A 27,232-nucleotide genomic window follows, 5' to 3' on the forward strand; every position below is an offset into this window, starting at 1 on the left:
TTGGACATTCTGAGCGCTATGAGGCCTCTATTGGGAAAAATAATATCTTCAAATGAAAACTACACAGAAGCATTGTGTGAAACTTATTTCTGATATGTTCATTAAGCTAACAGAGTTAAACCATACTTTTGATTGCGCAGTTCTGAACACTCTTTCTGTAGAAAATGCAAGTGGACATTCGGAGCGCTAAGAGGGTAATAGTGGAAAAAGGAATATATTCAAATATAAACTACACAGTAGCATTCTGTGAAAATTCTTTCTGTTCTGTGCATTCAACTAACAGAGTTGAACCTTACTTTTGATTGAGCCGTTCTGAAACACTCTTTCTGTAGAAACTGCAATTGGACATGCTAAGCGCTAAGAGGCCTACATTGGGAAAAAGAATATCTTCAAATAAAAACTACACAGATGCATTCTGTGAAACTTATTTCTGATCTGTAAATTCAGTTAACAGAGATAAAACATATTTTTGATTGAGCAGTTATGAAACACTCTTTTTGTAGAAAATGCAAGTGGAGATTCGGAGCGCTAAGAGGGTAATAGTGGAAAAAGGAATGTCTTCAAATATAAACTACACAGAATCATTCGGTGAAACTTCTTTCTGATCTGTGCAGTCAGCTAACAGAGTTAAACCATACTTTTGATTGAGCAGATCTGAACACTCTTTCTGTAGAAAATGCAACTGGACATTTGGAGCGCTAAGAGCGTAGTAGTGGAAAAAGGAATATATTCAAATATAAACTACACAGAAGCATTCTGTGAAACTTCTTTCTGATCTGAGTATTCAGCTAACAGAGTTAAACCATACTTTTGATTGAGCAGTTTTGAAACACTCTGTCTGTAGAAAATGCAACTGGACATTCGTAGCGCTAAGTGGGTAATAGTGGAAAAAAGAATATGTTCAAATATAAACTACACAGAAGCATTGTATGAAACTTCTCTCTGTTCTGTGCATTCAACTAACAGAGTTGAACCTTACTTTTGATTGAGCCGTTCTGAAACACTCTTTCTGTAGAAACTGCAATTGGACATTCTGAGCGCTAGGAGGCCTATATTGGGAAAAAGAACGTCTACAAATAAAAACTACACAGAAGAATTGTGTGAAACTTCTTTCTGTTCTGTTTGTTCAACTAAAAGAGTTGAACCTTAGTTTTGATTGAGCCGTTCTGAAACACTCTTTCTGTAGAAAATGCAAGTGGAGATTCGGAGCGCTAAGAGGGTAATAGTGGAAAAAGGAATGTCTACAAATATAAACTACACAGAATCATTCTGTGAAACTTCTTTGTGATCTGTGCATTCAGCTAACAGAGTTAAACCATACTTTTGATTGAGCAGATCTGAACACTCTTTCTGTAGAAAATGCAACTGGACATTTGGAGCGCTAAGAGATTAGTAGTGGAAAAAGGAATATATTCAAATATAAACTACACAGAAGCATTCTGTGAAACTTCTTTCTGATCTGAGCATTCAGCTAACAGAGTTAAACCATACTTTTGATTGAGCAGTTTTGAAACACTCTGTCTGTAGAAAATGCAACTGGACATTCGTAGCGCTAAGTGGGTAATAGTGGAAAAAAGAATATGTTCAAATATAAACTACACAGAAGCATTGTATGAAACTTCTTTCTGTTCTGTGCATTCAACTAACAGAGTTGAACCTTACTTTGATTGAGCCTTTCTGAAACACTCTTTCTGTAGAAACTGCCATTGGACATTCTGAGCGCTAAGAGGCCTCTATTGGGAAAAATAATATCTTCAAATAAAAACTACAGAGAAGCATTGTGTGAAACTTATTTCTGATATGTTCATTAAGCTAACAGAGTTAAACCATTCTTTTGATTGCGCAGTTCTGAACACTCTTTCTGTAGAAAATGCAAGTGGACATTCGGAGCGCTAAGAGGGAAATAGTGGAAAAAGGAATATATTTAAATATAAACTACACAGTAGCATTCTGTGAAAATTCTTTCTGTTCTGTGCATTCAACTAACAGAGTTGAACCTTACTTTTGATTGAGCCGTTCTGAAACACTCTTTCTGTAGAAACTGCAATTGGACATGCTAAGCGCTAAGAGGCCTACATTGGGAAAAAGAATATCTTCAAATAAAAACTACACAGATGCATTCTGTGAAACTTATTTCTGATCTGTAAATTCAGTTAACAGAGATAAAACATATTTTTGATTGAGCAGTTATGAAACACTCTTTTTGTAGAAAATGCAAGTGGAGATTCGGAGCGCTAAGAGGGTAATAGTGGAAAAAGGAATGTCTTCAAATATAAACTACACAGAATCATTCGGTGAAACTTCTTTCTGATCTGTGCATTCAGCTAACAGAGTTAAACCATACTTTTGATTGAGCAGATCTGAACACTCTTTCTGTAGAAAATGCAACTGGACATTTGGAGCGCTAAGAGCGTAGTAGTGGAAAAAGGAATATATTCAAATATAAACTACACAGAAGCATTCTGTGAAACTTCTTTCTGATCTGAGCATTCAGCTAACAGAGTTAAACCATACATTTGATTGAGCAGTTTTGAAACACTCTGTCTGTAGAAAATGCAACTGGACATTCGTAGCGCTAAGTGGGTAATAGTGGAAAAAAGAATATGTTCAAATATAAACTACACAGAAGCATTGTATGAAACTTCTTTCTGTTCTGTGCATTCAACTAACAGAGTTGAACCTTACTTTTGATTGAGCCGTTCTGAAACACTCTTTCTGTAGAAACTGCAATTGGACATTCTGAGCGCTAGGAGGCCTATTTTGGGAAAAAGAATGTCTACCAATAAAAACTACACAGAAGAGTTGTGTGAAACTTCTTTCTGTTCTGTTTGTTCAACTAAAAGAGTTGAACCTTAGTTTTGATTGAGCCGTTCTGAAACACTCTTTCTGTAGAAAATGCAAGTGGAGATTCGGAGCACTAAGAGGGTAATAGTGGAAAAAGGAATGTCTCCAAATATAAACTACACAGAATCATTCTGTGAAACTTCTTTCTGATCTGTGCATTCAGCTAACAGAGTTAAACCATACTTTTGATTGAGCAGATCTGAACACTCTTTCTGTAGAAAATGCAACTGGACATTTGGAGCGCTAAGAGAGTAGTAGTGGAAAAAGGAATATATTCAAATATAAACTACACAGAAGCATTCTGTGAAACTTCTTTCTGATCTGAGCATTCAGCTAACAGAGTTAAACCATACATTTGATTGAGCAGTTTTGAAACACTCTGTCTGTAGAAAATGCAACTGGACATTCGTAGCGCTAAGTGGGTAATAGTGGAAAAAATAATATGTTCAAATATAAACTACACAGAAGCATTGTATGAAATTTCTTTCTGTTCTGTGCATTCAACTAACAGAGTTGAACCTTACTTTTGATTGAGCCTTTCTGAAACACTCTTTCTGTAGAAACTGCAATTGGACATTCTGAGCGCTAAGAGGCCTCTATTGGGAAAAATAATATCTTCAAATGAAAACTACACAGAAGCATTGTGTGAAACTTATTTATGATATGTTCGTTAAGCTAACAGAGTTAAACCATACTTTTGATTGCGCAGTTCTGAACACTCTTTCTGTAGAAAATGCAAGTGGACATTCGGAGCGCTAAGAGGGTAATAGTGGAAAAAGGAATATATTCAAATATAAACTACACAGTAGCATTCTGTGAAAATTCTTTCTGTTCTGTGCATTCAACTAACAGAGTTGAACCTTACTTTTGATTGAGCCGTTCTGAAACACTCTTTCTGTAGAAACTGCAATTGGACATGCTAAGCGCTAAGAGGCCTACATTGGGAAAAAGAATATCTTCAAATAAAAACTACACAGATGCATTCTGTGAAACTTATTTCTGATCTGTAAATACAGTTAACAGAGATAAAACATATTTTTGATTGAGCAGTTATGAAACACTCTTTTTGTAGAAAATGCAAGTGGAGATTCGGAGCGCTAAGAGGGTAATATTGGAAAAAGTAGTGTCTTCAAATATAAACTACACAGAATCATTCGGTGAAACTTCTTTCTGATCTGTGCATTCAGCTAACAGAGTTAAACCATACTTTTGACTGAGCAGATCGGAACACTCTTTCTGTGGAAAATGCAACTGGACATTTGGAGCGCTAAGAGCGTAGTAGTGGAAAAAGGAATATATTCAAATATAAACTACACAGAAGCATTCTGTGAAACTTCTTTCTGATCTGAGCATTCAGCTAACAGAGTTAAACCATACTTTTGATTGAGCAGTTTTGAAACACTCTGTCTGTAGAAAATGCAACTGGACATTCGTAGAGCTAAGTGGGTAATAGTGGAAAAAAGAATATGTTCAAATATAAACTACACAGAAGCATTGTATGAAACTTCTTTCTGTTCTGTGCATTCAACTAACAGAGTTGAACCTTACTTTTGATTGAGCCGTTCTGAAACACTCTTTCTGTAGAAACTGCAATTGGACATTCTGAGCGCTAGGAGGCCTATATTGGGAAAAAGAATGTCTACAAATAAAAACTACACAGATGAATTGTGTGAAACTTCTTTCTGTTCTGTTGGTTCAACTAAAAGAGTTGAACCTTAGTTTTGATTTAGCCGTTCTGAAACACTCTTTCTGTAGAAAATGCAAGTGGAGATTCGGAGCGCTAAGAGGGTAATAGTGGAAAAAGGAATGTCTCCAAATATAAACTACACAGAATCATTCTGTGAAACTTCTTTCTGATCTGTGCATTCAGCTAACAGAGTTAAACCATACTTTTGATTGAGCAGATCTGAACACTCTTTCTGTAGAAAATGCAACTGGACATTTGGAGCGCTAAGAGAGTAGTAGTGGAAAAAGGAATATATTCAAATATAAACTACACAGAAGCATTCTGTGAAACTTCTTTCTGATCTGAGCATTCAGCTAACAGAGTTAAACCATACATTTGATTGAGCAGTTTTGAAACACTCTGTCTGTAGAAAATGCAACTGGACATTCGTAGCGCTAAGTGGGTAATAGTGGAAAAAAGAATATGTTCAAATATAAACTACACAGAAGCATTGTATGAAACTTCTTTCTGTTCTGTGCATTCAACTAACAGAGTTGAACCTTACTTTTGATTGAGCCTTTCTGAAACACTCTTTCTGTAGAAACTGCAATTGGACATTCTGAGCGCTAAGAGGCCTCTATTGGGAAAAATAATATCTTCAAATAAAAACTACACAGAAGCATTGTGTGAAATTTATTTCTGATATGTTCATTAAGCTAACAGAGTTAAACCATTCTTTTGATTGCGCAGTTCTGAACACTCTTTCTGTAGAAAATGCAAGTGGACATTCGGAGCGCTAAGAGGGTAATAGTGGAAAAAGGAATATATTTAAATATAAACTACACAGTAGCATTCTGTGAAAATTCTTTCTGTTCTGTGCATTCAACTAACAGAGTTGAACCTTACTTTTGATTGAGCCGTTCTGAAACACTCCTTCTGTAGAAACTGCAATTGGACATGCTAAGCGCTAAGAGGCCTACATTGGGAAAAAGAATATCTTCAAATAAAAACTACACAGATGCATTCTGTGAAACTTATTTGTGATCTGTAAATTCAGTTAACAGAGATAAAACATATTTTTGATTGAGCAGTTATGAAACACTCTTTTTGTAGAAAATGCAAGTGGAGATTCGGAGCGCTAAGAGGGTAATAGTGGAAAAAGGAATGTCTTCAAATATAAACTACACAGAATCATTCGGTGAAACTTCTTTCTGATCTGTGCATTCAGCTAACAGTGTTAAACCATACTTTTGATTGAGCAGATCTGGACACTCTTTCTGTAGAAAATGCAACTGGACATTTGGAGCGCTAAGAGCGTAGTAGTGGAAGAAGGAATATATTCAAATATAAACTACACAGAAGCATTCTGTGAAACTTCTTTCTGATCTGAGCATTCAGCTAACAGAGTTAAACCATACATTTGATTGAGCAGTTTTGAAACACTCTGTCTGTAGAAAATGCAACTGGACATTCGTAGCGCTAAGTGGGTAATAGTGGAAAAAAGAATATGTTCAAATATAAACTACACAGAAGCATTGTATGAAACTTCTTTCTGTTCTGTGCATTCAACTAACAGAGTTGAACCTTACTTTTGATTGAGCCGTTCTGAAACACTCTTTCTGTAGAAACTGCAATTGGACATTCTGAGCGCTAGGAGGCCTATTTTGGGAAAAAGAATGTCTACAAATAAAAACTACACAGAAGAGTTGTGTGAAACTTCTTTCTGTTCTGTTTGTTCAACTAACAGAGTTGAACCTTAGTTTTGATTGAGCCGTTCTGAAACACTCTTTCTGTAGAAAATGCAAGTGGAGATTCGGAGCGCTAAGAGGGTAATAGTGGAAAAAGGAATGTCTCCAAATATAAACTACACAGAATCATTCTGTGAAACTTCTTTCTGATCTGTGCATTCAGCTAACAGAGTTAAACCATACTTTTGATTGAGCAGATCTGAACACTCTTTCTGTAGAAAATGCAACTGGACATTTGGAGCGCTAAGAGAGTAGTAGTGGAAAAAGGAATATATTCAAATATAAACTACACAGAAGCATTCTGTGAAACTTCTTTCTGATCTGAGCATTCAGCTAACAGAGTTAAACCATACATTTGATTGAGCAGTTTTGAAACACTCTGTCTGTAGAAAATGCAACTGGACATTCGTAGCGCTAAGTGGGTAATAGTGGAAAAAATAATATGTTCAAATATAAACTACACAGAAGCATTGTATGAAATTTCTTTCTGTTCTGTGCATTCAACTAACAGAGTTGAACCTTACTTTTGATTGAGCCTTTCTGAAACACTCTTTCTGTAGAAACTGCAATTGGACATTCTGAGCGCTATGAGGCCTCTATTGGGAAAAATAATATCTTCAAATGAAAACTACACAGAAGCATTGTGTGAAACTTATTTCTGATATGTTCATTAAGCTAACAGAGTTAAACCATACTTTTGATTGCGCAGTTCTGAACACTCTTTCTGTAGAAAATGCAAGTGGACATTCGGAGCGCTAAGAGGGTAATAGTGGAAAAAGGAATATATTCAAATATAAACTACACAGTAGCATTCTGTGAAAATTCTTTCTGTTCTGTGCATTCAACTAACAGAGTTGAACCTTACTTTTGATTGAGCCGTTCTGAAACACTCTTTCTGTAGAAACTGCAATTGGACATGCTAAGCGCTAAGAGGCCTACATTGGGAAAAAGAATATCTTCAAATAAAAACTACACAGATGCATTCTGTGAAACTTATTTCTGATCTGTAAATTCAGTTAACAGAGATAAAACATATTTTTGATTGAGCAGTTATGAAACACTCTTTTTGTAGAAAATGCAAGTGGAGATTCGGAGCGCTAAGAGGGTAATAGTGGAAAAAGGAATGTCTTCAAATATAAACTACACAGAATCATTCGGTGAAACTTCTTTCTGATCTGTGCATTCAGCTAACAGAGTTAAACCATACTTTTGATTGAGCAGATCTGAACACTCTTTCTGTAGAAAATGCAACTGGACATTTGGAGCGCTAAGAGCGTAGTAGTGGAAAAAGGAATATATTCAAATATAAACTACACAGAAGCATTCTGTGAAACTTCTTTCTGATCTGAGTATTCAGCTAACAGAGTTAAACCATACTTTTGATTGAGCAGTTTTGAAACACTCTGTCTGTAGAAAATGCAACTGGACATTCGTAGCGCTAAGTGGGTAATAGTGGAAAAAAGAATATGTTCAAATATAAACTACACAGAAGCATTGTATGAAACTTCTCTCTGTTCTGTGCATTCAACTAACAGAGTTGAACCTTACTTTTGATTGAGCCGTTCTGAAACACTCTTTCTGTAGAAACTGCAATTGGACATTCTGAGCGCTAGGAGGCCTATATTGGGAAAAAGAACGTCTACAAATAAAAACTACACAGAAGAATTGTGTGAAACTTCTTTCTGTTCTGTTTGTTCAACTAAAAGAGTTGAACCTTAGTTTTGATTGAGCCGTTCTGAAACACTCTTTCTGTAGAAAATGCAAGTGGAGATTCGGAGCGCTAAGAGGGTAATAGTGGAAAAAGGAATGTCTACAAATATAAACTACACAGAATAATTCTGTGAAACTTCTTTGTGATCTGTGCATTCAGCTAACAGAGTTAAACCATACTTTTGATTGAGCAGATCTGAACACTCTTTCTGTAGAAAATGCAACTGGACATTTGGAGCGCTAAGAGATTAGTAGTGGAAAAAGGAATATATTCAAATATAAACTACACAGAAGCATTCTGTGAAACTTCTTTCTGATCTGAGCATTCAGCTAACAGAGTTAAACCATACTTTTGATTGAGCAGTTTTGAAACACTCTGTCTGTAGAAAATGCAACTGGACATTCGTAGCGCTAAGTGGGTAATAGTGGAAAAAAGAATATGTTCAAATATAAACTACACAGAAGCATTGCATGAAACTTCTTTCTGTTCTGTGCATTCAACTAACAGAGTTGAACCTTACTTTGATTGAGCCTTTCTGAAACACTCTTTCTGTAGAAACTGCCATTGGACATTCTGAGCGCTAAGAGGCCTCTATTGGGAAAAATAATATCTTCAAATAAAAACTACAGAGAAGCATTGTGTGAAACTTATTTCTGATATGTTCATTAAGCTAACAGAGTTAAACCATTCTTTTGATTGCGCAGTTCTGAACACTCTTTCTGTAGAAAATGCAAGTGGACATTCGGAGCGCTAAGAGGGAAATAGTGGAAAAAGGAATATATTTAAATATAAACTACACAGTAGCATTCTGTGAAAATTCTTTCTGTTCTGTGCATTCAACTAACAGAGTTGAACCTTACTTTTGATTGAGCCGTTCTGAAACACTCTTTCTGTAGAAACTGCAATTGGACATGCTAAGCGCTAAGAGGCCTACATTGGGAAAAAGAATATCTTCAAATAAAAACTACACAGATGCATTCTGTGAAACTTATTTCTGATCTGTAAATTCAGTTAACAGAGATAAAACATATTTTTGATTGAGCAGTTATGAAACACTCTTTTTGTAGAAAATGCAAGTGGAGATTCGGAGCGCTAAGAGGGTAATAGTGGAAAAAGGAATGTCTTCAAATATAAACTACACAGAATCATTCGGTGAAACTTCTTTCTGATCTGTGCATTCAGCTAACAGAGTTAAACCATACTTTTGATTGAGCAGATCTGAACACTCTTTCTGTAGAAAATGCAACTGGACATTTGGAGCGCTAAGAGCGTAGTAGTGGAAAAAGGAATATATTCAAATATAAACTACACAGAAGCATTCTGTGAAACTTCTTTCTGATCTGAGCATTCAGCTAACAGAGTTAAACCATACATTTGATTGAGCAGTTTTGAAACACTCTGTCTGTAGAAAATGCAACTGGACATTCGTAGCGCTAAGTGGGTAATAGTGGAAAAAAGAATATGTTCAAATATAAACTACACAGAAGCATTGTATGAAACTTCTTTCTGTTCTGTGCATTCAACTAACAGAGTTGAACCTTACTTTTGATTGAGCCGTTCTGAAACACTCTTTCTGTAGAAACTGCAATTGGACATTCTGAGCGCTAGGAGGCCTATTTTGGGAAAAAGAATGTCTACAAATAAAAACTACACAGAAGAGTTGTGTGAAACTTCTTTCTGTTCTGTTTGTTCAATTAAAAGAGTTGAACCTTAGTTTTGATTGAGCCGTTCTGAAACACTCTTTCTGTAGAAAATGCAAGTGGAGATTCGGAGCGCTAAGAGGGTAATAGTGGAAAAAGGAATGTCTCCAAATATAAACTACACAGAATCATTCTGTGAAACTTCTTTGTGATCTGTGCATTCAGCTAACAGAGTTAAACCATACTTTTGATTGAGCAGATCTGAACACTCTTTCTGTAGAAAATGCAACTGGACATTTGGAGCGCTAAGAGAGTAGTAGTGGAAAAAGGAATATATTCAAATATAAACTACACAGAAGCATTCTGTGAAACTTCTTTCTGATCTGAGCATTCAGCTAACAGAGTTAAACCATACATTTGATTGAGCAGTTTTGAAACACTCTGTCTGTAGAAAATGCAACTGGACATTCGTAGCGCTAAGTGGGTAATAGTGGAAAAAATAATATGTTCAAATATAAACTACACAGAAGCATTGTATGAAATTTCTTTCTGTTCTGTGCATTCAACTAACAGAGTTGAACCTTACTTTTGATTGAGCCTTTCTGAAACACTCTTTCTGTAGAAACTGCAATTGGACATTCTGAGCGCTAAGAGGCCTCTATTGGGAAAAATAATATCTTCAAATGAAAACTACACAGAAGCATTGTGTGAAACTTATTTATGATATGTTCGTTAAGCTAACAGAGTTAAACCATACTTTTGATTGCGCAGTTCTGAACACTCTTTCTGTAGAAAATGCAAGTGGACATTCGGAGCGCTAAGAGGGTAATAGTGGAAAAAGGAATATATTCAAATATAAACTACACAGTAGCATTCTGTGAAAATTCTTTCTGTTCTGTGCATTCAACTAACAGAGTTGAACCTTACTTTTGATTGAGCCGTTCTGAAACACTCTTTCTGTAGAAACTGCAATTGGACATGCTAAGCGCTAAGAGGCCTACATTGGGAAAAAGAATATCTTCAAATAAAAACTACACAGATGCATTCTGTGAAACTTATTTCTGATCTGTAAATTCAGTTAACAGAGATAAAACATATTTTTGATTGAGCAGTTATGAAACACTCTTTTTGTAGAAAATGCAAGTGGAGATTCGGAGCGCTAAGAGGGTAATAGTGGAAAAAGGAATGTCTTCAAATATAAACTACACAGAATCATTCGGTGAAACTTCTTTCTGATCTGTGCATTCAGCTAACAGAGTTAAACCATACTTTTGATTGAGCAGATCTGAACACTCTTTCTGTAGAAAATGCAACTGGACATTTGGAGCGCTAAGAGCGTAGTAGTGGAAAAAGGAATATATTCAAATATAAACTACACAGAAGCATTCTGTGAAACTTCTTTCTGATCTGAGTATTCAGCTAACAGAGTTAAACCATACTTTTGATTGAGCAGTTTTGAAACACTCTGTCTGTAGAAAATGCAACTGGACATTCGTAGCGCTAAGTGGGTAATAGTGGAAAAAAGAATATGTTCAAATATAAACTACACAGAAGCATTGTATGAAACTTCTTTCTGTTCTGTGCATTCAACTAACAGAGTTGAACCTTACTTTTGATTGAGCCGTTCTGAAACACTCTTTCTGTAGAAACTGCAATTGGACATTCTGAGCGCTAGGAGGCCTATTTTGGGAAAAAGAATGTCTACAAATAAAAACTACACAGAAGAATTGTGTGAAACTTCTTTCTGTTCTGTTTGTTCAACTAACAGAGTTGAACCTTAGTTTTGATTGAGCCGTTCTGAAACACTCTTTCTGTAGAAAATGCAAGTGGAGATTCGGAGCGCTAAGAGGGTAATAGTGGAAAAAGGAATGTCTCCAAATATAAACTACACAGAATCATTCTGTGAAACTTCTTTCTGATCTGTGCATTCAGCTAACAGAGTTAAACCATACTTTTGATTGAGCAGATCTGAACACTCTTTCTGTAGAAAATGCAACTGGACATTTGGAGCGCTAAGAGATTAGTAGTGGAAAAAGGAATATATTCAAATATAAACTACACAGAAGCATTCTGTGAAACTTCTTTCTGATCTGAGCATTCAGCTAACAGAGTTAAACCATACTTTTGATTGAGCAGTTTTGAAACACTCTGTCTGTAGAAAATGCAACTGGACATTCGTAGCGCTAAGTGGGTAATAGTGGAAAAAAGAATATGTTCAAATATAAACTACACAGAAGCATTGTATGAAACTTCTTTCTATTCTGTGCATTCAACTAACAGAGTTGAACCTTACTTTGATTGAGCCTTTCTGAAACACTCTTTCTGTAGAAACTGCCATTGGACATTCTGAGCGCTAAGAGGCCTCTATTGGGAAAAATAATATCTTCAAATAAAAACTACAGAGAAGCATTGTGTGAAACTTATTTCTGATATGTTCATTAAGCTAACAGAGTTAAACCATTCTTTTGATTGCGCAGTTCTGAACACTCTTTCTGTAGAAAATGCAAGTGGACATTCGGAGCGCTAAGAGGGAAATAGTGGAAAAAGGAATATATTTAAATATAAACTACACAGTAGCATTCTGTGAAAATTCTTTCTGTTCTGTGCATTCAACTAACAGAGTTGAACCTTACTTTTGATTGAGCCGTTCTGAAACACTCTTTCTGTAGAAACTGCAATTGGACATGCTAAGCGCTAAGAGGCCTACATTGGGAAAAAGTATATCTTCAAATAAAAACTACACAGATGCATTCTGTGAAACTTATTTCTGATCTGTAAATTCAGTTAACAGAGATAAAACATATTTTTGATTGAGCAGTTATGAAACACTCTTTTTGTAGAAAATGCAAGTGGAGATTCGGAGCGCTAAGAGGGTAATAGTGGAAAAAGGAATGTCTTCAAATATAAGCTACACAGAATCATTCGGTGAAACTTCTTTCTGATCTGTGCATTCAGCTAACAGAGTTAAACCATACTTTTGATTGAGCAGATCTGAACACTCTTTCTGTAGAAAATGCAACTGGACATTTGGAGCGCTAAGAGCGTAGTAGTGGAAAAAGGAATATATTCAAATATAAACTACACAGAAGCATTGTGTGAAACTTCTTTCTGATCTGAGCATTCAGCTAACAGAGTTAAACCATACATTTGATTGAGCAGTTTTGAAACACTCTGTCTGTAGAAAATGCAACTGGACATTCGTAGCGCTAAGTGGGTAATAGTGGAAAAAAGAATATGTTCAAATATAAACTACACAGAAGCATTGTATGAAACTTCTTTCTGTTCTGTGCATTCAACTAACAGAGTTGAACCTTACTTTTGATTGAGCCGTTCTGAAACACTCTTTCTGTAGAAACTGCAATTGGACATTCTGAGCGCTAGGAGGCCTATTTTGGGAAAAAGAATGTCTACAAATAAAAACTACACAGAAGAGTTGTGTGAAACTTCTTTCTGTTCTGTTTGTTCAACTAAAAGAGTTGAACCTTAGTTTTGATTGAGCCGTTCTGAAACACTCTTTCTGTAGAAAATGCAAGTGGAGATTCGGAGCGCTAAGAGGGTAATAGTGGAAAAAGGAATGTCTCCAAATATAAACTACACAGAATCATTCTGTGAAACTTCTTTCTGATCTGTGCATTCAGCTAACAGAGTTAAACCATACTTTTGATTGAGCAGATCTGAACACTCTTTCTGTAGAAAATGCAACTGGACATTTGGAGCGCTAAGAGAGTAGTAGTGGAAAAAGGAATATATTCAAATATAAACTACACAGAAGCATTCTGTGAAACTTCTTTCTGATCTGAGCATTCAGCTAACAGAGTTAAACCATACATTTGATTGAGCAGTTTTGAAACACTCTGTCTGTAGAAAATGCAACTGGACATTCGTAGCGCTAAGTGGGTAATAGTGGAAAAAATAATATGTTCAAATATAAACTACACAGAAGCATTGTATGAAATTTCTTTCTGTTCTGTGCATTCAACTAACAGAGTTGAACCTTACTTTTGATTGAGCCTTTCTGAAACACTCTTTCTGTAGAAACTGCAATTGGACATTCTGAGCGCTAAGAGGCCTCTATTGGGAAAAATAATATCTTCAAATGAAAACTACACAGAAGCATTGTGTGAAACTTATTTCTGATATGTTCATTAAGCTAACAGAGTTAAACCATACTTTTGATTGCGCAGTTCTGAACACTCTTTCTGTAGAAAATGCAAGTGGACATTCGGAGCGCTAAGAGGGTAATAGTGGAAAAAGGAATATATTCAAATATAAACTACACAGTAGCATTCTGTGAAAATTCTTTCTGTTCTGTGCATTCAACTAACAGAGTTGAACCTTACTTTTGATTGAGCCGTTCTGAAACACTCTTTCTGTAGAAACTGCAATTGGACATGCTAAGCGCTAAGAGGCCTACATTGGGAAAAAGAATATCTTCAAATAAAAACTACACAGTTGCATTCTGTGAAACTCATTTCTGATCTGTAAATTCAGTTAACAGAGATAAAACATATTTTTGATTGAGCAGTTATGAAACAATCTTTTTGTAGAAAATGCAAGTGGAGATTCGGAGCGCTAAGAGGGTAATAGTGGAAAAAGGAATGTCTTCAAATATAAACTACACAGAATCATTCGGTGAAACTTCTTTCTGATCTGTGCATTCAGCTAACAGAGTTAAACCATACTTTTGATTGAGCAGATCTGAACACTCTTTCTGTAGAAAATGCAACTGGACATTTGGAGCGCTAAGAGCGTAGTAGTGGAAAAAGGAATATATTCAAATATAAACTACACAGGAGCATTCTGTGAAACTTCTTTCTGATCTGAGCATTCAGCTAACAGAGTTAAACCATACATTTGATTGAGCAGTTTTGAAACACTCTGTCTGTAGAAAATGCAACTGGACATTCGTAGCGCTAAGTGGGTAATAGTGGAAAAAAGAATATGTTCAAATATAAACTACACAGAAGCATTGTATGAAACTTCTTTCTGTTCTGTGCATTCAACTAACAGAGTTGAACCTTACTTTTGATTGAGCCGTTCTGAAACACTCTTTCTGTAGAAACTGCAATTGGACATTCTGAGCGCTAGGAGGCCTATTTTGGGAAAAAGAATGTCTACAAATAAAAACTACACAGAAGAGTTGTGTGAAACTTCTTTCTGTTCTGTTTGTTCAACTAAAAGAGTTGAACCTTAGTTTTGATTGAGCCGTTCTGAAACACTCTTTCTGTAGAAAATGCAAGTGGAGATTCGGAGCGCTAAGAGGGTAATAGTGGAAAAAGGAATGTCTCCAAATATAAACTACACAGAATCATTCTGTGAAACTTCTTTCTGATCTGTGCATTCAGCTAACAGAGTTAAACCATACTTTTGATTGAGCAGATCTGAACACTCTTTCTGTAGAAAATGCAACTGGACATTTGGAGCGCTAAGAGAGTAGTAGTGGAAAAAGGAATATATTCAAATATAAACTACACAGAAGCATTCTGTGAAACTTCTTTCTGATCTGAGCATTCAGCTAACAGAGTTATACCATACATTTGATTGAGCAGTTTTGAAACACTCTGTCTGTAGAAAATGCAACTGGACATTCGTAGCGCTAAGTGGGTAATAGTGGAAAAAATAATATGTTCAAATATAAACTACACAGAAGCATTGTATGAAATTTCTTTCTGTTCTGTGCATTCAACTAACAGAGTTGAACCTTACTTTTGATTGAGCCTTTCTGAAACACTCTTTCTGTAGAAACTGCAATTGGACATTCTGAGCGCTAAGAGGCCTCTATTGGGAAAAATAATATCTTCAAATGAAAACTACACAGAAGCATTGTGTGAAACTTATTTCTGATATGTTCATTAAGCTAACAGAGTTAAACCATACTTTTGATTGCGCAGTTCTGAACACTCTTTCTGTAGAAAATGCAAGTGGACATTCGGAGCGCTAAGAGGGTAATAGTGGAAAAAGGAATATATTCAAATATAAACTACACAGTAGCATTCTGTGAAAATTCTTTCTGTTCTGTGCATTCAACTAACAGAGTTGAACCTTACTTTTGATTGAGCCGTTCTGAAACACTCTTTCTGTAGAAACTGCAATTGGACATGCTAAGCGCTAAGAGGCCTACATTGGGAAAAAGAATATCTTCAAATAAAAACTACACAGATGCATTCTGTGAAACTTATTTCTGATCTGTAAATTCAGTTAACAGAGATAAAACATATTTTTGATTGAGCAGTTATGAAACACTCTTTTTGTAGAAAATGCAAGTGGAGATTCGGAGCGCTAAGAGGGTAATAGTGGAAAAAGGAATGTCTTCAAATATAAACTACACAGAATCATTCGGTGAAACTTCTTTCTGATCTGTGCATTCAGCTAACAGAGTTAAACCATACTTTTGATTGAGCAGATCTGAACACTCTTTCTGTAGAAAATGCAACTGGACATTTGGAGCGCTAAGAGCGTAGTAGTGGAAAAAGGAATATATTCAAATATAAACTACACAGAAGCATTCTGTGAAACTTCTTTCTGATCTGAGTATTCAGCTAACAGAGTTAAACCATACTTTTGATTGAGCAGTTTTGAAACACTCTGTCTGTAGAAAATGCAACTGGACATTCGTAGCGCTAAGTGGGTAATAGTGGAAAAAAGAATATGTTCAAATATAAACTACACAGAAGCATTGTATGAAACTTCTTTCTGTTCTGTGCATTCAACTAACAGAGTTGAACCTTACTTTTGATTGAGCCGTTCTGAAACACTCTTTCTGTAGAAACTGCAATTGGACATTCTGAGCGCTAGGAGGCCTATATTGGGAAAAAGAACGTCTACAAATAAAAACTACACAGAAGAATTGTGTGAAACTTCTTTCTGTTCTGTTTGTTCAACTAAAAGAGTTGAACCTTAGTTTTGATTGAGCCGTTCTGAAACACTCTTTCTGTAGAAAATGCAAGTGGAGATTCGGAGCGCTAAGAGGGTAATAGTGGAAAAAGGAATGTCTCCAAATATAAACTACACAGAATCATTCTGTGAAACTTCTTTCTGATCTGTGCATTCAGCTAACAGAGTTAAACCATACTTTTGATTGAGCAGATCTGAACACTCTTTCTGTAGAAAATGCAACTGGACATTTGGAGCGCTAAGAGATTAGTAGTGGAAAAAGGAATATATTCAAATATAAACTACACAGAAGCATTCTGTGAAACTTCTTTCTGATCTGAGCATTCAGCTAACAGAGTTAAACCATACTTTTGATTGAGCAGTTTTGAAACACTCTGTCTGTAGAAAATGCAACTGGAAATTCGTAGCGCTAAGTGGGTAATAGTGGAAAAAAGAATATGTTCAAATATAAACTACACAGAAGCATTGTATGAAACTTCTTTCTGTTCTGTGCATTCAACTAACAGAGTTGAACCTTACTTTGATTGAGCCTTTCTGAAACACTCTTTCTGTAGAAACTGCCATTGGACATTCTGAGCGCTAAGAGGCCTCTATTGGGAAAAATAATATCTTCAAATAAAAACTACACAGAAGCATTGTGTGAAACTTATTTCTGATATGTTCATTAAGCTAACAGAGTTAAACCATACTTTTGATTGCGCAGTTCTGAACACTCTTTCTGTAGAAAATGCAAGTGGACATTCGGAGCGCTAAGAGGGTAATAGTGGAAAAAGGAATATATTTAAATATAAACTACACAGTAGCATTCTGTGAAAATTCTTTCTGTTCTGTGCATTCAACTAACAGAGTTGAACCTTACTTTTGATTGAGCCGTTCTGAAACACTCTTTCTGTAGAAACTGCAATTGGACATGCTAAGCGCTAAGAGGCCTACATTGGGAAAAAGAATATCTTCAAATAAAAACTACACAGTTGCATTCTGTGAAACTCATTTCTGATCTGTAAATTCAGTTAACAGAGATAAAACATATTTTTGATTGAGCAGTTATGAAACACTCTTTTTGTAGAAAATGCAAGTGGAGATTCGGAGCGCTAAGAGGGTAATAGTGGAAAAAGGAATGTCTTCAAATATAAACTACACAGAATCATTCGGTGAAACTTCTTTCTGATCTGTGCATTCAGCTAACAGAGTTAAACCATACTTTTGATTGAGCAGATCTGAACACTCTTTCTGTAGAAAATGCAACTGGACATTTGGAGCGCTAAGAGCGTAGTAGTGGAAAAAGGAATATATTCAAATATAAACTACACAGGAGCATTCTGTGAAACTTCTTTCTGATCTGAGCATTCAGCTAACAGAGTTAAACCATACATTTGATTGAGCAGTTTTGAAACACTCTGTCTGTAGAAAATGCAACTGGACATTCGTAGCGCTAAGTGGGTAATAGTGGAAAAAAGAATATGTTCAAATATAAACTACACAGAAGCATTGTATGAAACTACTTTCTGTTCTGTGCATTCAACTAACAGAGTTGAACCTTACTTTTGATTGAGCCGTTCTGAAACACTCTTTCTGTAGAAACTGCAATTGGACATTCTCAGTGCTAGGAGGCCTATTTTGGGAAAAAGAATGTCTACAAATAAAAACTACACAGAAGAATTGTGTGAAACTTCTTTCTGTTCTGTTTGTTCAACTAAAAGAGTTGAACCTTAGTTTTGATTGAGCCGTTCTGAAACACTCTTTCTGTAGAAAATGCAAGTGGAGATTCGGAGCGCTAAGAGGGTAATAGTGGAAAAAGGAATGTCTCCAAATATAAACTACACAGAATCATTCTGTGAAACTTCTTTCTGATCTGTGCATTCAGCTAACAGAGTTAAACCATACTTTTGATTGAGCAGATCTGAACACTCTTTCTGTAGAAAATGCAACTGGACATTTGGAGCGCTAAGAGAGTAGTAGTGGAAAAAGGAATATATTCAAATATAAACTACACAGAAGCATTCTGTGAAACTTCTTTCTGATCTGAGCATTCAGCTAACAGAGTTAAACCATACTTTTGATTGAGCAGTTTTGAAACACTCTGTCTGTAGAAAATGCAACTGGACATTCGTAGCGCTAAGTGGGTAATAGTGGAAAAAAGAATATGTTCAAATATAAACTACACAGAAGCATTGTATGAAATTTCTTTCTGTTCTGTGCATTCAACTAACAGAGTTGAACCTTACTTTTGATTGAGCCTTTCTGAAACACTCTTTCTGTAGAAACTGCAATTGGACATTCTGAGCGCTAAGAGGCCTCTATTGGGAAAAATAATATCTTCAAATGAAAACTACACAGAAGCATTGTGTGAAACTTATTTCTGATATGTTCATTAAGCTAACAGAGTTAAACCATACTTTTGATTGCGCAGTTCTGAACACTCTTTCTGTAGAAAATGCAAGTGGACATTCGGAGCGCTAAGAGGGTTATAGTGGAAAAAGGAATATATTCAAATATAAACTACACAGTAGCATTCTGTGAAAATTCTTTCTGTTCTGTGCATTCAACTAACAGAGTTGAACCTTACTTTTGATTGAGCCGTTCTGAAACACTCTTTCTGTAGAAACTGCAATTGGACATGCTAAGCGCTAAGAGGCCTACATTGGGAAAAAGAATATCTTCAAATAAAAACTACACAGATGCATTCTGTGAAACTTATTTCTGATCTGTAAATTCAGTTAACAGAGATAAAACATATTTTTGATTGAGCAGTTATGAAACACTCTTTTTGTAGAAAATGCAAGTGGAGATTCGGAGCGCTAAGAGGGTAATAGTGGAAAAAGGAATGTCTTCAAATATAAACTACACAGAATCATTCGGTGAAACTTCTTTCTGATCTGTGCATTCAGCTAACAGAGTTAAACCATACTTTTGATTGAGCAGATCTGAACACTCTTTCTGTAGAAAATGCAACTGGACATTTGGAGCGCTAAGAGCGTAGTAGTGGAAAAAGGAATATATTCAAATATAAACTACACAGAAGCATTCTGTGAAACTTCTTTCTGATCTGAGTATTCAGCTAACAGAGTTAAACCATACTTTTGATTGAGCAGTTTTGAAACACTCTGTCTGTAGAAAATGCAACTGGACATTCGTAGCGCTAAGTGGGTAATAGTGGAAAAAAGAATATGTTCAAATATAAACTACACAGAAGCATTGTATGAAACTTCTTTCTGTTCTGTGCATTCAACTAACAGAGTTGAACCTTACTTTTGATTGAGCCGTTCTGAAACACTCTTTCTGTAGAAACTGCAATTGGACATTCTGAGCGCTAGGAGGCCTATATTGGGAAAAAGAACGTCTACAAATAAAAACTACACAGAAGAATTGTGTGAAACTTCTTTCTGTTCTGTTTGTTCAACTAAAAGAGTTGAACCTTAGTTTTGATTGAGCCGTTCTGAAACACTCTTTCTGTAGAAAATGCAAGTGGAGATTCGGAGCGCTAAGAGGGTAATAGTGGAAAAAGGAATGTCTCCAAATATAAACTACACAGAATCATTCTGTGAAACTTCTTTCTGATCTGTGCATTCAGCTAACAGAGTTAAACCATACTTTTGATTGAGCAGATCTGAACACTCTTTCTGTAGAAAATGCAACTGGACATTTGGAGCGCTAAGAGATTAGTAGTGGAAAAAGGAATATATTCAAATATAAACTACACAGAAGCATTCTGTGAAACTTCTTTCTGATCTGAGCATTCAGCTAACAGAGTTAAACCATACTGTTGATTGAGCAGTTTTGAAACACTCTGTCTGTAGAAAATGCAACTGGACATTCGTAGCGCTAAGTGGGTAATAGTGGAAAAAAGAATATGTTCAAATATAAACTACACAGAAGCATTGTATGAAACTTCTTTCTGTTCTGTGCATTCAACTAACAGAGTTGAACCTTACTTTGATTGAGCCTTTCTGAAACACTCTTTCTGTAGAAACTGCCATTGGACATTCTGAGCGCTAAGAGGCCTCTATTGGGAAAAATAATATCTTCAAATAAAAACTACACAGAAGCATTGTGTGAAACTTATTTCTGATATGTTCATTAAGCTAACAGAGTTAAACCATACTTTTGATTGCGCAGTTCTGAACACTCTTTCTGTAGAAAATGCAAGTGGACATTCGGAGCGCTAAGAGGGTAATAGTGGAAAAAGGAATATATTTAAATATAAACTACACAGTAGCATTCTGTGAAAATTCTTTCTGTTCTGTGCATTCAACTAACAGAGTTGAACCTTACTTTTGATTGAGCCGTTCTGAAACACTCTTTCTGTAGAAACTGCAATTGGACATGCTAAGCGCTAAGAGGCCTACATTGGGAAAAAGAATATCTTCAAATAAAAACTACACAGTTGCATTCTGTGAAACTCATTTCTGATCTGTAAATTCAGTTAACAGAGATAAAACATATTTTTGATTGAGCAGTTATGAAACACTCTTTTTGTAGAAAATGCAAGTGGAGATTCGGAGCGCTAAGAGGGTAATAGTGGAAAAAGGAATGTCTTCAAATATAAACTACACAGAATCATTCGGTGAAACTTCTTTCTGATCTGTGCATTCAGCTAACAGAGTTAAACCATACTTTTGATTGAGCAGATCTGAACACTCTTTCTGTAGAAAATGCAACTGGACATTTGGAGCGCTAAGAGCGTAGTAGTGGAAAAAGGAATATATTCAAATATAAACTACACAGGAGCATTCTGTGAAACTTCATTCTGATCTGAGCATTCAGCTAACAGAGTTAAACCATACATTTGATTGAGCAGTTTTGAAACACTCTGTCTGTAGAAAATGCAACTGGACATTCGTAGCGCTAAGTGGGTAATAGTGGAAAAAAGAATATGTTCAAATATAAACTACACAGAAGCATTGTATGAAACTACTTTCTGTTCTGTGCATTCAACTAACAGAGTTGAACCTTACTTTTGATTGAGCCGTTCTGAAACACTCTTTCTGTAGAAACTGCAATTGGACATTCTCAGCGCTAGGAGGCCTATTTTGGGAAAAAGAATGTCTACAAATAAAAACTACACAGAAGAATTGTGTGAAACTTCTTTCTGTTCTGTTTGTTCAACTAAAAGAGTTGAACCTTAGTTTTGATTGAGCCGTTCTGAAACACTCTTTCTGTAGAAAATGCAAGTGGAGATTCGGAGCGCTAAGAGGGTAATAGTGGAAAAAGGAATGTCTCCAAATATAAACTACACAGAATCATTCTGTGAAACTTCTTTCTGATCTGTGCATTCAGCTAACAGAGTTAAACCATACTTTTGATTGAGCAGATCTGAACACTCTTTCTGTAGAAAATGCAACTGGACATTTGGAGCGCTAAGAGAGTAGTAGTGGAAAAAGGAATATATTCAAATATAAACTACACAGAAGCATTCTGTGAAACTTCTTTCTGATCTGAGCATTCAGCTAACAGAGTTAAACCATACTTTTGATTGAGCAGTTTTGAAACACTCTGTCTGTAGAAAATGCAACTGGACATTCGTAGCGCTAAGTGGGTAATAGTGGAAAAAAGAATATGTTCAAATATAAACTACACAGAAGCATTGTATGAAACTTCTTTCTGTTCTGTGCATTCAACTAACAGAGTTGAACCTTACTTTTGATTGAGCCTTTCTGAAACACTCTTTCTGTAGAAACTGCAATTGGACATTCTGAGCGCTAAGAGGCCTCTATTGGGAAAAATAATATCTTCAAATAAAAACTACACAGAAGCATTGTGTGAAATTTATTTCTGATATGTTCATTAAGCTAACAGAGTTAAACCATTCTTTTGATTGCGCAGTTCTGAACACTATTTCTGTAGAAAATGCAAGTGGACATTCGGAGCGCTAAGAGGGTAATAGTGGAAAAAGGAATATATTTAAATATAAACTACACAGTAGCATTCTGTGAAAATTCTTTCTGTTCTGTGCATTCAACTAACAGAGTTGAACCTTACTTTTGATTGAGCCGTTCTGAAACACTCTTTCTGTAGAAACTGCAATTGGACATGCTAAGCGCTAAGAGGCCTACATTGGGAAAAAGAATATCTTCAAATAAAAACTACACAGATGCATTCTGTGAAACTTATTTCTGATCTGTAAATTCAGTTAACAGAGATAAAACATATTTTTGATTGAGCAGTTATGAAACACTCTTTTTGTAGAAAATGCAAGTGGAGATTCGGAGCGCTAAGAGGGTAATAGTGGAAAAAGGAATGTCTTCAAATATAAACTACACAGAATCATTCGGTGAAACTTCTTTCTGATCTGTGCATTCAGCTAACAGTGTTAAACCATACTTTTGATTGAGCAGATCTGGACACTCTTTCTGTAGAAAATGCAACTGGACATTTGGAGCGCTCAGAGCGTAGTAGTGGAAGAAGGAATATATTCAAATATAAACTACACAGAAGCATTCTGTGAAACTTCTTTCTGATCTGAGCATTCAGCTAACAGAGTTAAACCATACATTTGATTGAGCAGTTTTGAAACACTCTGTCTGTAGAAAATGCAACTGGACAATCGTAGCGCTAAGTGGGTAATAGTGGAAAAAAGAATATGTTCAAATATAAACTACACAGAAGCATTGTATGAAACTTCTTTCTGTTCTGTGCATTCAACTAACAGAGTTGAACCTTACTTTTGATTGAGCCGTTCTGAAACACTCTTTCTGTAGAAACTGCAATTGGACATTCTGAGCGCTAGGAGGCCTATTTTGGGAAAAAGAATGTCTACAAATAAAAACTACACAGAAGAGTTGTGTGAAACTTCTTTCTGTTCTGTTTGTTCAACTAAAAGAGTTGAACCTTAGTTTTGATTGAGCCGTTCTGAAACACTCTTTCTGTAGAAAATGCAAGTGGAGATTCGGAGCGCTGAGAGGGTAATAGTGGAAAAAGGAATGTCTCCAAATATAAACTACACAGAATCATTCTGTGAAACTTCTTTCTGATCTGTGCATTCAGCTAACAGAGTTAAACCATACTTTTGATTGAGCAGATCTGAACACTCTTTCTGTAGAAAATGCAACTGGACATTTGGAGCGCTAAGAGAGTAGTAGTGGAAAAAGGAATATATTCAAATATAAACTACACAGAAGCATTCTGTGAAACTTCTTTCTGATCTGAGCATTCAGCTAACAGAGTTAAACCATACATTTGATTGAGCAGTTTTGAAACACTCTGTCTGTAGAAAATGCAACTGGACATTCGTAGCGCTAAGTGGGTAATAGTGGAAAAAATAATATGTTCAAATATAAACTACACAGAAGCATTGTATGAAATTTCTTTCTGTTCTGTGCATTCAACTAACAGAGTTGAACCTTACTTTTGATTGAGCCTTTCTGAAACACTCTTTCTGTAGAAACTGCAATTGGACATTCTGAGCGCTAAGAGGCCTCTATTGGGAAAAATAATATCTTCAAATGAAAACTACACAGAAGCATTGTGTGAAACTTATTTCTGATATGTTCATTAAGCTAACAGAGTTAAACCATACTTTTGATTGCGCAGTTCTGAACACTCTTTCTGTAGAAAATGCAAGTGGACATTCGGAGCGCTAAGAGGGTAATAGTGGAAAAAGGAATATATTCAAATATAAACTACACAGTAGCATTCTGTGAAAATTCTTTCTGTTCTGTGCATTCAACTAACAGAGTTGAACCTTACTTTTGATTGAGCCGTTCTGAAACACTCTTTCTGTAGAAACTGCAATTGGACATGCTAAGCGCTAAGAGGCCTACATTGGGAAAAAGAATATCTTCAAATAAAAACTACACAGATGCATTCTGTGAAACTTATTTCTGATCTGTAAATTCAGTTAACAGAGATAAAACATATTTTTGATTGAGCAGTTATGAAACACTCTTTTTGTAGAAAATGCAAGTGGAGATTCGGAGCGCTAAGAGGGTAATAGTGGAAAAAGGAATGTCTTCAAATATAAACTACACAGAATCATTCGGTGAAACTTCTTTCTGATCTGTGCATTCAGCTAACAGAGTTAAACCATACTTTTGATTGAGCAGATCTGAACACTCTTTCTGTAGAAAATGCAACTGGACATTTGGAGCGCTAAGAGCGTAGTAGTGGAAAAAGGAATATATTCAAATATAAACTACACAGAAGCATTCTGTGAAACTTCTTTCTGATCTGAGTATTCAGCTAACAGAGTTAAACCATACTTTTGATTGAGCAGTTTTGAAACACTCTGTCTGTAGAAAATGCAACTGGACATTCGTAGCGCTAAGTGGGTAATAGTGGAAAAAAGAATATGTTCAAATATAAACTACACAGAAGCATTGTATGAAACTTCTTTCTGTTCTGTGCATTCAACTAACAGAGTTGAACCTTACTTTTGATTGAGCCGTTCTGAAACACTCTTTCTGTAGAAACTGCAATTGGACATTCTGAGCGCTAGGAGGCCTATATTGGGAAAAAGAACGTCTACAAATAAAAACTACACAGAAGAATTGTGTGAAACTTCTTTCTGTTCTGTTTGTTCAACTAAAAGAGTTGAACCTTAGTTTTGATTGAGCCGTTCTGAAACACTCTTTCTGTAGAAAATGCAAGTGGAGATTCGGAGCGCTAAGAGGGTAATAGTGGAAAAAGGAATGTCTCCAAATATAAACTACACAGAATCATTCTGTGAAACTTCTTTGTGATCTGTGCATTCAGCTAACAGAGTTAAACCATACTTTTGATTGAGCAGATCTGAACATTCTTTCTGTAGAAAATGCAACTGGACATTTGGAGCGCTAAGAGATTAGTAGTGGAAAAAGGAATATATTCAAATATAAACTACACAGAAGCATTCTGTGAAACTTCTTTCTGATCTGAGCATTCAGCTAACAGAGTTAAACCATACTTTTGATTGAGCAGTTTTGAAACACTCTGTCTGTAGAAAATGCAACTGGACATTCGTAGCGCTAAGTGGGTAATAGTGGAAAAAAGAATATGTTCAAATATAAACTACACAGAAGCATTGTATGAAACTTCTTTCTGTTCTGTGCATTCAACTAACAGAGTTGAACCTTACTTTGATTGAGCCTTTCTGAAACACTCTTTCTGTAGAAACTGCCATTGGACATTCTGAGCGCTAAGAGGCCTCTATTGGGAAAAATCATATCTTCAAATAAAAACTACAGAGAAGCATTGTGTGAAACTTATTTCTGATATGTTCATTAAGCTAACAGAGTTAAACCATTCTTTTGATTGCGCAGTTCTGAACACTCTTTCTGTAGAAAATGCAAGTGGACATTCGGAGCGCTAAGAGGGTAATAGTGGAAAAAGGAATATATTTAAATATAAACTACACAGTAGCATTCTGTGAAAATTCTTTCTGTTCTGTGCATTCAACTAACAGAGTTGAACCTTACTTTTGATTGAGCCGTTCTGAAACACTCTTTCTGTAGAAACTGCAATTGGACATGCTAAGCGCTAAGAGGCCTACATTGGGAAAAAGAATATCTTCAAATAAAAACTACACAGATGCATTCTGTGAAACTTATTTCTGATCTGTAAATTCAGTTAACAGAGATAAAACATATTTTTGATTGAGCAGTTATGAAACACTCTTTTTGTAGAAAATGCAAGTGGAGATTCGGAGCGCTAAGAGGGTAATAGTGGAAAAAGGAATGTCTTCAAATATAAACTACACAGAATCATTCGGTGAAACTTCTTTCTGATCTGTGCATTCAGCTAACAGAGTTAAACCATACTTTTGATTGAGCAGATCTGAACACTCTTTCTGTAGAAAATGCAACTGGACATTTGGAGCGCTAAGAGCGTAGTAGTGGAAAAAGGAATATATTCAAATATAAACTACACAGAAGCATTCTGTGAAACTTCTTTCTGATCTGAGCATTCAGCTAACAGAGTTAAACCATACATTTGATTGAGCAGTTTTGAAACACTCTGTCTGTAGAAAATGCAACTGGACATTCGTAGCGCTAAGTGGGTAATAGTGGAAAAAAGAATATGTTCAAATATAAACTACACAGAAGCATTTTATGAAACTTCTTTCTGATCTGTGCATTCAACTAACAGAGTTGAACCTTACTTTTGATTGAGCCGTTCTGAAACACTCTTTCTGTAGAAACTGCAATTGGACATGCTAAGCGCTAAGAGGCCTACATTGGGAAAAAGAATATCTTCAAATAAAAACTACACAGATGCATTCTGTGAAACTTATTTCTGATCTGTAAATTCAGTTAACAGAGATAAAACATATTTTTGATTGAGCAGTTATGAAACACTCTTTTTGTAGAAAATGCAAGTGGAGATTCGGAGCGCTAAGAGGGTAATAGTGGAAAAAGGAATGTCTTCAAATATAAACTACACAGAATCATTCGGTGAGACTTCTTTCTGATCTGTGCATTCAGCTAACAGAGTTAAACCATACTTTTGATTGAGCAGATCTGAACACTCTTTCTGTAGAAAATGCAACTGGACATTTGGAGCGCTAAGAGCGTAGTAGTGGAAAAAGGAATATATTCAAATATAAACTACACAGAAGCATTCTGTGAAACTTCTTTCTGATCTGAGTATTCAGCTAACAGAGTTAAACCATACTTTTGATTGAGCAGTTTTGAAACACTCTGTCTGTAGAAAATGCAACTGGACATTCGTAGCGCTAAGTGGGTAATAGTGGAAAAAAGAATATGTTCAAATATAAACTACACAGAAGCATTGTATGAAACTTCTTTTTGTTCTG

Source organism: Symphalangus syndactylus, chromosome 3, assembly GCF_028878055.3.
Source record: "Symphalangus syndactylus isolate Jambi chromosome 3, NHGRI_mSymSyn1-v2.1_pri, whole genome shotgun sequence".
Classification (NCBI taxonomy): Eukaryota; Metazoa; Chordata; class Mammalia; order Primates; family Hylobatidae; genus Symphalangus; species Symphalangus syndactylus.